This window comes from Geotrypetes seraphini, chromosome 17, assembly GCF_902459505.1.
Source record: "Geotrypetes seraphini chromosome 17, aGeoSer1.1, whole genome shotgun sequence".
NCBI classification, from domain to species: Eukaryota; Metazoa; Chordata; class Amphibia; order Gymnophiona; family Dermophiidae; genus Geotrypetes; species Geotrypetes seraphini.
Genome location: NC_047100.1, coordinates 15485014 through 15499975, shown reverse-complemented (window position 1 = coordinate 15499975; position 14962 = coordinate 15485014). Strand labels below are relative to the sequence as shown.

The 14962-nt window shown below is 39.4% G+C and overlaps 1 protein-coding gene across 8 annotated transcripts in view; it reads left to right on the top strand.

The window, feature by feature from the left end:
- ERC2 (ELKS/RAB6-interacting/CAST family member 2) overlaps positions 1-14962 on the top strand; it is a 779911-nt gene that overhangs the window by 206635 nt on the left and 558314 nt on the right. The window lies entirely within an intron of this gene.

The following is a 14962-nucleotide window of genomic DNA, read 5'->3' as shown; positions in this document are numbered from 1 at the left end:
TCCTCTTCAGAAGTGAATATAGTAGAGATATTCATTATCATACACTTGGCTTGTTAATGCTTCTTAAATAATGTAGTGTAAGCCAAATTGATTTAGCATGTATTAATCTATAAATCAATGAACAATGACCCCCAAATTGTGTATATGGTGTCTGAGGTTGTGAGTACACATTGGCATGCATATACGATGGTGCATATATCTTCATTAGTTAATTGGTTCCAGTAATTGTCAACTAACACCTGTTAATTGATGCTTATTGCCATTAATTAGGGGTTTAATAAGAACATAAGAATAGCTTACTGGGTCAGACCATGAATGCAAAAGAGGGCTTGGTCAGGGGTGGATCATGGGCATTCCTAAAAGTTGTACACCATCAACTGGTCAACACATAATTTAGATGCAGGCATTTAGACTTCGTTTTAGCTGGCCTAAATGGGTGCACCTAAAAGTTATGAAATGCTTGATTCTATAAGATGCATATAACTTTTTTTTATATTTTAGGTATTTACGTATAGCTTATATGCCCTCATTGGGATCCTAAGTGGTTTCTATTATATGGTGGTCAGGTACTCTTAAGTGTCTTCCCTATCTGTCTCAGTGGGCTCACAATTTAACAATGAAGAGTTAAATGACTTGCCGAGAGTCACAAGGAATGGTGCTGGGATTGAGCCTGCAACCTCGGGGTGCTGAGGCAGCAGCTCTCACCACAGAGTTGTGCTTAGCGCCATTCTAGTTGGCGCTAAGTTTTTAGGTGCTGTTTATAGAATTAGATCTTGAGTCAACTAGTGCATGTTAAGTTCTAAAAAAAACAAACAAACAAATCCCCCCCCAGGAAACAGCTCAAACTGAAACCAAAAAAGTTTGCTGTATGCACATCCCCAGAGTATAGGTAACATAGAATGTGCTGTAAAGAAAATCAGTGTTTAGCTTTTTTACTAAAAAAAAATGTTAATATATCAAGTATGAACCAAGAATGTCCTCTGTAGCGTGACATTTTAAACGTATGATTTGTGGCATAAGGAATAACAGATTTCTTTTTTAATTGTTAAATCTTTTGTTGTCCTTTGAATCATATGGCATTATTTGACTAAAACTGCATTTAAAAAGACAAGGGAAAAAAAAAAACCAGAAAATGTTGAAGGTTGAATTATAGACATCTGTTTCTGGCTTCATGCCTTTAATCTGAGCCCTATTCCAGATGTGTATGATATCATTCAGGGGCAGGGATGCATATCAGAAAAGGGATAATCAAGTGCTTCTATGAGACACTGTGATTCAGAGTTGCAGCTAGCCTAAAGACCCACATAGGATAAATGCCCTACCAACCTGCATCTTTTAAACATAGGATGCAATTATTTTTATTTGCCTTTTTCACTGAATTTTGTTTGGTTGTAAATTTTTCTCAGTGTTAAATTTGTATGAGTTGAACTATAAAATAACCACTGAAACAAAACAAGGAAAATAGGGCATCCTGATAGTGAGGTTGCAATAAAGACCTTAGACCAGGTTTTCTTAAATACAGAGAAGGTATGTTTTAAAGATTGCAAATTATCCTTGTCAACTGCTGAGCAAGTTGTAAATAGGAATGACAAACATTGTTTGAAATGTCTATATACAAATGACATAAGCCTAAGAAACAAGATAGGAGAGTTAGAATATATAACACTAACCCCTCCCCCCTTTTTTACAAAACTATAGCACATTTTTTAGCTCTGGTCATGGTAGTAACAGCTCCGATTATCACAGAATTCCTATGAGCATCGGAGCTGTTACCGCCACGGCTCATGCTAAAAACAGCGCTACAGTTTTGTAAAAGGGGTGGGAGTAAATGACAACAGATAATATATAGCACTAAATGACAAGATATATATATAATGGGCATCTCTGAGACCTGGTGGAAGGAAGATAACCAAAGGGACACTATGATATTAGGGTGCAGATTATATCGCAATGATAGGGTGGATTGAATTGGTAGAAGTGAAGCATTATATGCTAAGATGGGCCTTTAATAGAATAGTCTAGAAATTCTACAGGAATAAAAATAAAGCTTTAAATCCCTATGGGTAGAAATTCCATGTGTAAAGGGGAAAAGGATAGTGATAGGACTGTATTACTGTCAGCCAGGTCGGGATGATGCTGAAATGTTATCAGAAATTAAGGAGGCTAATAAACTGGGTAACACAATAATGGGTGATTTCAATTACCCTTATCAGAATCAAATATAATTAAGGCCAGGAGTAGTCAAAATATCAAAATAATCATAAATATGACCATGTTACTCCATTGTATCGCATATTGTTTTCAAACTGGGCTGTTTCTATTATAAAGTTGTCACTGATCAAGCTCCACAATATTTGACTGTTTTATTTGTCTTTTCAACCCAGAAGAATCGGAAAAAAACTCACGCCTTATTCACTTTCCCTTCAGTTAGTGGCTGCAAATATAAAAAATTTCATGCGTGACAACTCTCTTTTCAAGTTGCACTGCATGATAATGACTTTAAGAACTTGTTCTCAACGTCCCACTCTTATCTTCAATCTAGAAAGCAGTTGAAAACTCATCTTTTCAATAAATTCATAGGCAAATAATCTCCTTCAAGTTATCCATTTGTACTTATTAATCTTTTGTAAACCACATTGAACTATTTGGTTATGCGGTCTAGAAATTGATGTATTGTATTGTATTGTACCCTCTTCTGTAAAAGGAGAGAAACAACCACTATCAACAAACATACATAGAGAAAAAAAGTCCTCAGTGAATTTCAGACCATGCTACATTCCAGCAAACGCTAACCTATGTAGGATGTCAACTTCAATCATGGATTATAAAAATAACTCCACAACATATGTATATTTATATACATTAGTAGATCCCCCTGTTACAGGAAAAATCAAGATATATTGTAATCACATGCAGTTAATCTCCATCATGTGAAATTGCAGACCAAACAGTACTTAGCTCAAATCCTTCATTCTTCAGCCATAAACCAGCATCATCGCTTAAAGGTCTGCAAAAATAGTCCCAACAGGAGGAGTACCCTGTTTCGCTCAGTGCATCCTCAGGGAAACTGCATAGGAGATAACACATGTATGACAGATGGCCATCCTGGAAACCCAGACTAGATATATTCCATGTATTAAAGAAGGAGGAAGGAAGACCAAATGGCAGATGGTATAGTTAACAGGTGAGGTGAGGGAAGCTATTAAAGTGAAAAGAAAATTATTCAGAAAGTAGAAGAAGGATCCGACTGAAAATAATAGGAAACAGTATAAGGAATGGCAAATCAAATGCAAGGCACTGATAAGGAAAGCAAAGAGAGACCTTGTAAAGAAGATTGTGCTGGAGGCAAAATCACATAGTAAAAACTTTTTTTTAGGCATATTAAAAGCAAGAAGCTGGTTAAACAATCCGTTGGACCTTTGGATGACTGAGAAGTAAAAGGGGCGCTCAGGGAAGATAAGGCCATAGAGAGAGATTAGATGAATTCTTTGCTTTGGTCTTCACCAAAGAAGATGTAGGGGAAATACTGGTGCCAGAAATGGTATTCAGTGCGGATGAGTCAGAGAAACTGAAACAAATCTCTAACATTGAAAGATGTAATGAGGCAATTTGACAAATTGAACAATAGCAAATCTCTTGGATTGGATGGAATACATTCCAAAATACTGATAGAACTAAAAAATGAACTTGCAGAGCTATTGTTAGTAATTTATCTTTAAAATTCAATGTGGTTCCTGAAGACTGGAGGGTGACCAACTTAATACCTATTTTTACAAAGGGTTCCACAGGTGATCTGGGAAATTATAGACCAGTGAGTCTGGCTTCGGTGCCAGGCAAAATAATAGAGACTATTATAAAGAACAAAATGACAGAACATAAACATGGATTAAGGAAAGAAAGCCAACACATATTTAGTCAAGGGAAGTCAGTGAATGTAAATAGATCTCATACATATTTATTGTTGAAATCCTGAAAACCAGGCTGGGTTGTGGACCTCAAGAACTGGATTTGAGGAACCCTGATGTAGGGCACTTACCAGCCCTGGTTCAGAAACAGACAAGATGTGGTAATGTTTAAAGTATCTGACTCAAAGGCAAGGATGATAGCAGAAACAGGCAGTTTGTATAATACTAGAATCTATGGAGGGCCATTTTCAATAGGACGTCTAAGTCCGACTATGGATGTCTCCCGCAAGACGTGCAAAAGTCGGGGCAGGGAAATGTCCATTTTTGAAACCTCAAGATATCCAACTTTTTTCTATCTGAAAATAACCCATCTAGATGCCTTGACCCTTAGGACATCTATCTTTTTTTGACCATTTTTGAAATTCAAAACATCCAAAACAAACCCATTTGGATGTGGGAGGAGCCAGCATGACCACACAGACATGCCAACAGAACAGTGGGGCGCATTGGGGGCACTGTTGTGATCTTCACATAAAGGGTGCCAGGTACACATAACCCCCTTATAGTGAATGGTGAGTCTTCCAAAACATCCCCCAAACCTACTGTACTCACATGTCTACCAATAGCTCTTAGGGCTGCAGGTGTCGCCTATATGACATCACAGTAGAGTTTGGGTGACTTTTTGTGGGCTAATACTTTTCACCATAAATGTAGTGTATAGGTTGTGATATAGGCCAGGATCCCCCTCTCTATGATTAACTACACTGAACACCAGGCTACTTAAGACACCTCCTGCTTGCTGCTCTACTAGGATGTCCCATAATACCTGCAGCTGTCATAGGGACTGATATGTAATGTTTCTCTTACATCTTAGGTGAGTGGGAGGAGGTCAGTGACCACTTGGGGAGTGTGTGTGTGTGTGGGGGGCATGCTTTCACCCCTCCAGTGGTCATCTCATCAGTTTGGGTACCTTTTTGGCCCTTAGATGCTGGACGTCTTGGGAAATGTTTGATTATACCTGCATGATGTCCAAGTGCTAAGACCACCTAAATATCTCCCAAAACATGCCTCTAACAATGCCCCCTTAATATTTAGAAATCTTGGAGGGTAAATGAACTACAAGACATCTAAAGAGTTAGTTTTGAAAATTGTCAATTGGATGTTTTGGTGATGCCATTTTTTGGACATCTTTATTTTTTTGAAAATAAGCCCCATAGGCAATCAGAAGGAAACTAAACAAGACAAAATGCCGCACAGAGGCTTGCCAGATCAGAAACTAAAGAAATATTGGAAGCCAGGCAAACCAAATTGATCCCCTCCTCCTTCCCTAATAAATTACAATCTGGGCACTACCAGGAGAACCAAGACAACACAAGGATAGAGTTGGTTAGAGATGTAGAGCCCTCTCAAGGAATAACATTTTACTAAAAACAAGAATCTCCAGGATATAGCCACAAATTTGATTGAGAAGAGAATCGGGGGTCTATATTCATATAATTAGATGTTAATTTGAGGAATACACTACCTATTTATATCTTAGCTCTGTGTAATATTTAGGAACATCTAAAGAAGCGCTGGGATTTTATTATTACAGAGACAAATGTATTTAACAAGATTATGCAGTGATTTTAGTTACAATTTAGGGATTTTTAAACAAGGGGAATGTGCCACAAGATAAAATATTATTAAACTGGGTTAAGAGTAACTCACTCTGATAAAGGCCCAAAATGTATTCTTTCTTCTTATTGTTACTTCTGGTTAGAAGGTTGAAGGAGGTTTTTTTGTAGAGGGTGGCTGGAAGAGATGATGATCTTGCTGGAAGAAAGGTTTTTCAATTGCAGATTGGCTGGGAGTGGAATATGGAGATTTGCATGCAGAGGAGATTCAAGAAAGATGTGTTGCAGATGTCCAGTGGTGATCCAAAGGAGGAGGAGCTTAGGTGAATCTCCCATTTTTATGGACCAAGGGAACTGGAAGTCTGGTCAGATCACATCAGCAAGATTGTCCAATCACAGCTCAGGAATTCATTTCAAACTGGTTTCTGCTCTGGTTGGGTGATGTCATCTGATTCGGCTAGTCACATACTTTCGAGCTGGGCAGAAACTTGATTGGATTTTAATAGGGTAAGTGTCTGGGGAGTTTCAGGTAGATGGTATCCCTTTTGTCTCATCCCAGCTTTTGATGGCTTAGGTAATGAAAATTTTTATTCCAGATCCTGTGTCTTTTGTTCTACTCCAGCCTCTGTTTGCTGTTCATAGATTGGAGAATAGAGTTCTGTTTGACACTGCTTCAATGTCTGTTATTGTGCATATCTAGCAGAGTAAAGTTCTGTTTGACACTGATACCAAGCTCAGCTATCTTTTGTATTCACTGAAAGGAGTACGTAACTTTGTTTCATGCTTGCAATCGTACTAGCTGGGCAGAGCCTTTCTGAGGTCAGCTTGAGAAATAATTTATAAAATCCTTAGCTATCATTTCCTTAGATTCAGATACCCCATAAAATTAATCATATTATGCTACATCAGAAGTGCAGTTGGGAACGCAAAACTTGACAAATTCAGATTCCAGCCATTTTGCACTATTATTCACGCAGTACAAGTGACTTCACACCAGAAGTGTTAGCTACCAGTGAGTGAACCCGAGAAGCAGCCCAGGGCTGCCTGTGTCAAACTGAAGTGCCCTCTTCTCTCTATTCCCACTGTCCAGCATCTCTTTCTCCTTTTCTCTCCTCCTCCCCTCCCCCCACAGGTCTGGCATCTGTCCTTTCCTTTCTATCCGTTTCTGGTCTGACATCTCTCTTCATTGCCTCCTTTGATATATAACTTCATATGAGTTTTAAACTTGAGTTCTGTATTTTTAAAATAGTTTTAACTGCCCTTCCACACGAGTTACATTGCAATTTTGATAAGTATAAGGTGGTTCTGGTGATGCCTCTTGGCTGCCTTTGATCTGGTTGAAGGCAGTCTTTTTCTGACCAGATTAGCATCTATCAATATATCAGGATTTGTGTTAAAGTGGTTTGCCTCATTTCTTTGTCATCACTCTTTTAAAGTTTCCCTATATTAGACCCTTTACCCATCATACAAATTACCCTGCAGTGCCCTCTGGGGTTCTGAGCTTTCCCCGTTGCTCTTTACCGTAATTGTTTTTTTTTTTTTAATCCCATTAGCTATGTTAGAGTCCTTGGGTACTAGTATATATTTGTATGGCAATGACAATCTCCTATTGCATTACATAGATCAACTGAATCCTGACCTCTTTCCACTTCAGGTTTGTTTGGATTAAGTTTTCTAGTGATTCTGTAACAACCACTTGTTTTAGATCCTTCGAAAACAATTTTTATCTAGCTGACTGGCTTCTCAAGGTCTTCTGTTGCCCTATGTTATTGGGTTCCTCCATTCAGCTAGTAGACTTCTTTAAATATTGAAACACTCTTAGAGACTACCAGCTTTATTTTGATCGCTGTATTTCATTGGTCATCTAGCACTGCTTTTATACTCTTCGTCAGTTATATACAGAAACTACCAGTAGAAAGGTCGTCATGCAATTATAATGCCCTATCTCACTTTTTGATCTGGCGTTCCCCAATTTTCACTTAAGCATTTGCAATCCATTCAAAATAAGGCATTGAGAGTCTGCCTGCTTAAATTGTTTCAAATATTAACTCCATCACATTTCAACAGATGCAGCTGAAATACATGAAAACTATAACAGAAGTAGGAAGATATTTTCTGCCATATTTGACTTTTGAACTTGCTGTTTTAGGCTGGTTACAGAATCTGTCCTGGGTTCTGAAAATAGGATTTCCATCTGACCCTGATAGATGTGGTAGTTTTGTGCTACCGCATCTATCAACTTATAGTCCTTATTTCCTAAAAGAGTTGGAACCACAAATTAGAGAATGACATGGTGACAAAATTCATCACGGTTCCAATCCCCATGGATAACAGCGGGAAACCATCTCCATGTCATTCTTTAAGGAGAGAGGGAAGAATCAGAGTATGAATGGGCACAACCACTGACCCTCAAGCACTGCATTGAGGAATGTTGGTGTAGAAGGACCGAGGTTGAGATAAACACTAAAGAATGATACAGGATAGTTAGAACATTGCCATACTGGGACAGACCGAAGGTCCATCAAGCCCAGTATCCTGTTTCCAAAAGTGGACAATTTAGGTCACAAGTACCTGACAGAAACCCAAAGAGTAGCAACATTCCAGAGCTTAGATTGGGATGTCATAAAGCCTCATTCCACCAATGCCTAAGAGCCAACCTCATCAGTGATGTCACAATGGCTTCACTATCCTATTCTTGCCTCACATAAGAATAAGAGTATGAATGGGCAAGAGCCACTGAACCTCAAGCCTTGCATTGAAGAATGTTGGTGTAAAAGGACTGAGGCCGAGATAGACACTAAAGAATGACAGTGTCTGGTATCCAGAGCAGATATTGTGATGTCATAATGTCTCACTCCACCAATAAGAGCCAAGCTTATCAGTGATGTTACAATAGCTTCATTATCTTATATTTGGCTCACATAAGAATCAGAGTATGAATGGGCTCAGCCCTTGACCCTCAAACCTTGCATCGAAGAATGTTGGCGTAGGACTGAGGTTGAGATAGACAATAAAGAATGACACGGGATTGTTTCTCACGGTTATCCATGGGGATGGGAACGGTGGTGAATTTTGTCACCGTGTTATTGCCTACTACAAATGTATAAATACAAAAGACTGATTTTGATGTCTCTTCTTCATGTCAGGAGGGATCATCAAATGGCAATGGCAACTCCTGGACTTAGGGCTAAGTCCCAAGGTGTCAGGTCCATGGTATCCCTGAATGGAAGGAGAATTGTATTAGAAAAGATGAAAGATAGAGTGAAGGAAAAAAAATGTGATAACGGGTTGAAGGTTTAAGTGGCAAAACAAGAGAAATGGGGAAGGGGAAGAAATGGAGTTGGTTGGAATATAGAGGTTGAGAGGTGAAAAAATAAAATATATAACCTTAAAATACAGAGAGAATTTTAGCTTTAAACTACACGCATTTAACACCTGAATAAAAAAAAAAATAGCTAACCTTTAGGTATTTCTTCTAGACTGTGCTTAATACTGAGATCACTGGTGAAGAGGCATCAGTGCCTGTTTGTTCTAATCTCTCAAAATACCCTTTAAACTTGATCAGTTTAGGATTTATATTAAACTAGTTTCATATTATTTATGTCACACTATCAGTTATGCTAGTTTTCTCAAGTATTTGTGAAATTATTGTAAAATATAATTGACCCCATTAATATTTTCAAATACCATTGTATAAAGTTACGCTTATGACTATTCAGTTTTGTATGTTTTGGAAACTGTTTGAGGTTCTTGGCTTGAAATCATGTTTGCATACTGCTCTGCACATTGAGTTGTTAGTCTCAACTATAATTACTAAATTGGGTCTCAGTTGTTTCTGGCTTCAGAGGAGCTACTCTGGTGGGTTAAGGTTTTTGTGGTCTTCTGACGTTTAAGTCATTCATATCTTCGGATTGTTAAATTCCTCTTTATTCATCCTTGTGGCTCATGATCCTAATATAACAACACTAGTATTTTAGCCCATTACATTAACGGGTGCTAGAATATATGTCTGTGTGTCTTTATTTCTGTCTCTCTCTCCCTCCCGCTGTCTGTCTCTCTCCATGGCCCCCTTTGTCTGTCTGTCTTTCTGTGTCTCTCCCTGCCCCTGTGTCTTTCTTCTTTTCTTTCTATCTGTCTCTCTCCCTGCCTCCTTTGCAGCAGCATTTCTCTCCCACCACTTCCCTGTGCAGCAGCCACAGCAGCATTCCCTCCCCCCACACCACTTCCCTGTGCAGCAGCAGCATTTCCCCTACCCCCCCTTTCCCTTCCTGCGGTCTGGCCGGCTTCCTTAGTTGTTTACCGCCCCCCCCCTTCCCTTCCCGCGATCCCGACAAACCTTCCGATTCCAGCAGCGTCTGCAGCACTCTACACACGCTTCTCTTCAAGAAATCACTGAATCACTCTTAACATATCAATTACCTTCCATCCTCCTGCCTTCACCCCGCCCCACAGCTACTACCAGTTCTTCTCAATTTCTCTTGAATTCACCAATGATCTACTGTATCCCACCATTTATATCTCTTTCTGTAATCCGCCTTCTCAACTTCTCTTGATTTTACCAATGATCCAATATTGTAACCCTCCTTTTATAACTCTGTTTGTAATCCGCCTTGAACTGCAAGGTAATGGCGGAATAGAAATCTCTAATGTAATGTAATGTAATTAAGATAGACACGTGGAATGCCACTGCTTATCCCTGGAGTTGGTAGCATGGAATTTTGCTACTATTTGGGATTCTGCGAAGTACTTGTCACCTGGGTTGGCCACTGTTACAAGCTGGATACTGGGCTGAGATGGACCATTGGACTGCCCTAGTATGGCCACTCGGAGGGACACAATCTTCTCTGTCACGGCACCACAAATATGGAATTCAATGCCGTTATATATCGGGGAAGAAAAATCACTAGATAGGTTCAAAGGACTTCTAAAAAGCTGGCTCTACAAAGACGCATTTGAATCCTAAATTTTGGTTTTTCGGATTACTTGTATTCGGCTTTCATCAGAGATCTACTAAACTTACAAAAGAAATGAATGGGTACCAACTCCCTACCCTAATGTTTAACCCTACATGTTTTTTTCTTTTCTTTAATACATTGTAGTTCAAACAGCCTGCCCTATGTCTGTCGTGTATTGTCAGAGTCTAATATACATTATGTTTTATTGATACCCCGATTTTATACTTGTAAAATCGCTTTGAAATATGAAATTGCGATTGAATCAAATTTTTAAATAGACTTGATACTTAAACTTCTTAATTATTTGGCTTAGTGGGAGGAATTAATTGGATGAGGTAAAAATTGGAAGTGGCATGAGATGGAAGATATTCAGGGAGAGATAACACACTTACAAACAGATTTGTAGAGCTTATTGTTCTCCTTAATACTAGTAAAATTTTGGAAGTTGAAGAGACATGATGGTCTCTCTTGGAGGGTGAAATGTACTGTGGCTAGTTCAGTCTCATTTGATTTCTTTCTGCTTCTTTGTTCTGCCTGTTTACCATTCTGCTATTGCCCCTGCAGCTGAATTTCCTGGCATATGTTATTTTAATTTTTCTTTCATCTTCAGTAAACAGATATGTTTGGTTTTCCGTGCTAAGAAAAAACATTTTCCAGGTCTATAGAAATGACTTAATCTGTGTTTTGGATGTGAACTTGCTGTGATCATTCAGTCCTTCTAAACTAAACCTTTTCAGCTTTTTAGGGTGCTTTAATTGCCAGATTTTTCTCCCCTTTGTGTTCTGATGAAGAAACCCTAAACAGTCATTAATAAGACATTTCTGTAATAGGATGTCAACATTTAGACACCATATTTGTTTGGGCTGCGAACCTGGTGCATATGAGCCTGTATACATCCACACCTGGTCTATGATTGGCATAAATAGGCATGCCTGAATGTGGCATTTATACGGCCAACTTAGTATTCTGTAAGTTGCCCATGCAAATGTCAGCCATGCTTATGACATGATCATAACCCTTCCCTGTGACAACTCCCTGATTGTGGCTGGATAGATAGGCTAATGTCAGGCGGACTTTTATAGTCTGTGCCCTGATCATGGCTGGAGAGATTTGGAAGGGCTGGAGTGGAGCATCGATGACAGCGTCAGTACTTAGAGAACAAGGCTAGAGCTGGCTGACCTCAATGGTCTGTGCCCTAAAAATAGCAAGAACAAATCAAGTATACATATGTAGTATCACATTATACCTTATGCTACAAATTTATCTTGTTGGGCAGACTGGATGGACCATACAGATCTTTTCTCTTCCCTTATCTACTATGTTACTCCCCTTACAAATATGCACTAAGTCAGTGGTCCCCTGAAGTCCTCTATGCAGTCCTCAAACAATTGGCTGAAATGCTCTTCAGATTCTATAAATGCATTAATTTCAGTCTTGCCCACTTGATATAGTAACTGCAAACAACGTCTTAAGTGCGTTACTTAGGTTTCTCATTTATTGAATTTGGTACTGTTGATGATCCAAAATAAAGTAAGATTTTAAAATATATCCTTGAAGTGTTGTAGAATCATTATTAGTATTAATTTTAATGTTTAGTACCCAATCCGACCAAGAAGTTCAAGGTGGTTTACAAAATTAGTAGAATGTGTAAGCTTGAAATCTTTTGATGGCCCTCAGAACTTTTTTGTATTCACAGTATGGCCCTTAACATGAAAAAGACTGGAGACCACTGTGCTAAGCTGTTTAACTGCATAGGTACAGAATAACGGTTAAGTGACCTGTCCATAGAATGAGGGGGTGACTTTGTATCTCAAGAAAAGAGATGCAAATGTCACAAATTGAGAAACACAAGTGAACGGTTGACTTAAGTGGTGTCCTACCCTCCAGCAGATAGCAGTCTACTTCAAAGAGAAGTGCTTTTTCCCTTGAAGCTGAAAATAGAGAGAGAAGGAAGGAAGGAAGAAAAATAATTCTTTGGTTTGCTGTCAAGAAACATTTGAATCCCATGGAATTGAATTTATAAAGTCATCTCTGAACTCGTATGTAGAAATGCGGGATAGCTGTTATCTTTGAATTGAGGGAATGCTGCAGTCCCCACAGACCTAAACTCTATTGAACCATAAGTTTATTGTATATTGTGCCTTCTTCAATTTTGGATTATTATCGTTACTTTGTTAGAGCATAGCTTATAATTTGATACTCTCTGATTTGACAGAGCTATAGCAGTGTTTTTAAGGAGTTATTGTGAATCACTTTCAAGATCCCTGATGCTTACTCTCATCAGTTTTGTTTTGATATTTATCTTAAGTTGTGACTTTAGACATTTTTTTTATGTAGGTTACTCAGTTTGTTTGTTGTTAATATTCTTTGCATTTTGTGATTTGTGGTTTTGTTTTATTTCTGTTAAATCTGCTTCAATTTCCATGTAAAAGTTGGATTCTCATCAATTGTGTTGCATAAAGTTTGTCTCATCTGTTAAAACTTTTTCAAATAGATTCATAATTTTTTTACTTTGTATTTTTTTTTCACTGAGGTTCACAAAAACTATTCTAAATGTTAAGTTTTTCATAAGAACATAAGCAAAGCCTCTGCTGGGTCAGACCTGAGGTCCATCGCGCCCAGCAGTCCGCTCACGCGGCGGCCCAACAGGTCCAGGACCTGTTGTCGCACACCCGATAGTGAGTAGTCAGAATGGCTACCGGGTGCTGCGCACAAACACAGTTCCTAGACGTGCCTTCCCGAATTGAAAGGCCCTGCTGGTGGTAATAAAGTCAGGTAAACACAAAAATTGCTCAGGATGCTTCAGCTTTTTAAAGATAGCACACTTTATTTATCACAGTCACTGTGCTCAAGTCCACATCCAAAAGGAAAAGAAAAACAAAAGAAAGCTCATTAGTTCAGCTTATTTTACAGCTAAACCTGAGCAGCCCCTTCCTCAGGGTAAGTCTTTCTTATGTAGTCCTTATTATGCACTTCAAAAGTCAGTTTGTTTTCACAAGCACGCTGTGTCAGCCTGAGAGTATCACAGGCTTTTCCCCTTTTAAGCCAGCAAAGCTGACGGGGGTGGGGAGTTGCTGAATCCACTTATTTAGCTTGCCAGAAAATGGCCCCTCTATCCCAACCTAGGATCTTTGTGGATTCAGACCCCACAACTCCCACTGCACAACAATCAGCAGCTAACTTGGCCTTATCACAAAAAAGGCAAACCAAAAATATTCCAAACAGAGTTCACAGTCCTTCAAAGAACAAAAAGGTTTCTTCAGGGTGAGACTTGATAAGAATTCTCACACACACACACAGTCCCAGCCAGCACAATTCCCAGGTGCCTCAAAACACAAATCAGGTTTGTCAGAGAAGAACAAACATAGCAAAACAACTTAGCTCTCTCTCCTGCAGTCTTCTCAACTGTCACAGGCAATGTCCATTGCTTCTTCAGGTAAGCTTGCCAAAGGGAAATTACTCAGGTCCTCCATTTCTATCTCGTTCCCTTGCTGAGACAGAGGAGCAGCACCAGGACATGAGTCTTCTTCCCAGGTTGGGTCCAGACTGAATCTTCCCAGCCTGGACTGCTGGTTATGACCAGGTTTGAGAAAGCCACGCCCTGCTCTAAAAGGAGAATGGGTTGGCTTTTGCTGAGCCTTGTGGTGTTGCTCAATTAATCTCAGGAGCTGGGTGCTAGCTTGATTAGGAGCCTGCCTACCAGAGTGCTTCTTAGCAGGGATTGTTCTAGGTTCAGGGAAGTTTTTAAACTCATTCTGCTTCCCCTCCCCCCAGGGCTCCTGCTCTTGGGCAATCTCCTCAGGGCTAGAATCCTGTTCTCCACTGCTAGCACTGCTGCTGCACTGATCAGCCCTTTTAAAGATCAGGGGTTTTTGTGCTTTCACAGGCACAAACCTGACCTCAGTAGCAGGTTTGTGACACTGTGCAGTAAATTTCTATCTATACCCCTCTATCCCCTTTTCCAGCAGGAATTTGTCTAATCCTTTCTTGAACCCCAGTACCGTACTCTGCCCTATAACGTCCTCTGGAATTGTATTCCAGGTGTCCACCACACGTTGTGTAAAGAAGAACTTCCTAGCATTTGTTTTGAATTTGCCCCCTTTCAACTTTTCCGAATGCCCTCTTGTTTTTTTATTTTCTGAAAGTTTGAAGAATCTGTCCCTCTCTACTCTCTCTATGCCCTTCATGATCTTGTAAGTCTCTATCATATCCCCTCTTAATCTTCTCTTTTCCAGGGAAAAGAGTCCCAGTTTTTCCAATCTCTCAGCGTATGAAAGGCTTTCCATCCCCTTAATCAGTTGTGTCGCTTTCCTCTGAACTCTCTCGAGTAATGTCATATCCTTCTTAAGGTACGGTGACCAATACTGGACGCAGTACTCAAGATGTGGACGCATCATTGCCCGATACAGCGGCAGGATAACTTCTTTCGTTCTGGTTGTAATACCTTTCTTGATTATACCTAGCATTCTATTCGCTCTCTTAGCGG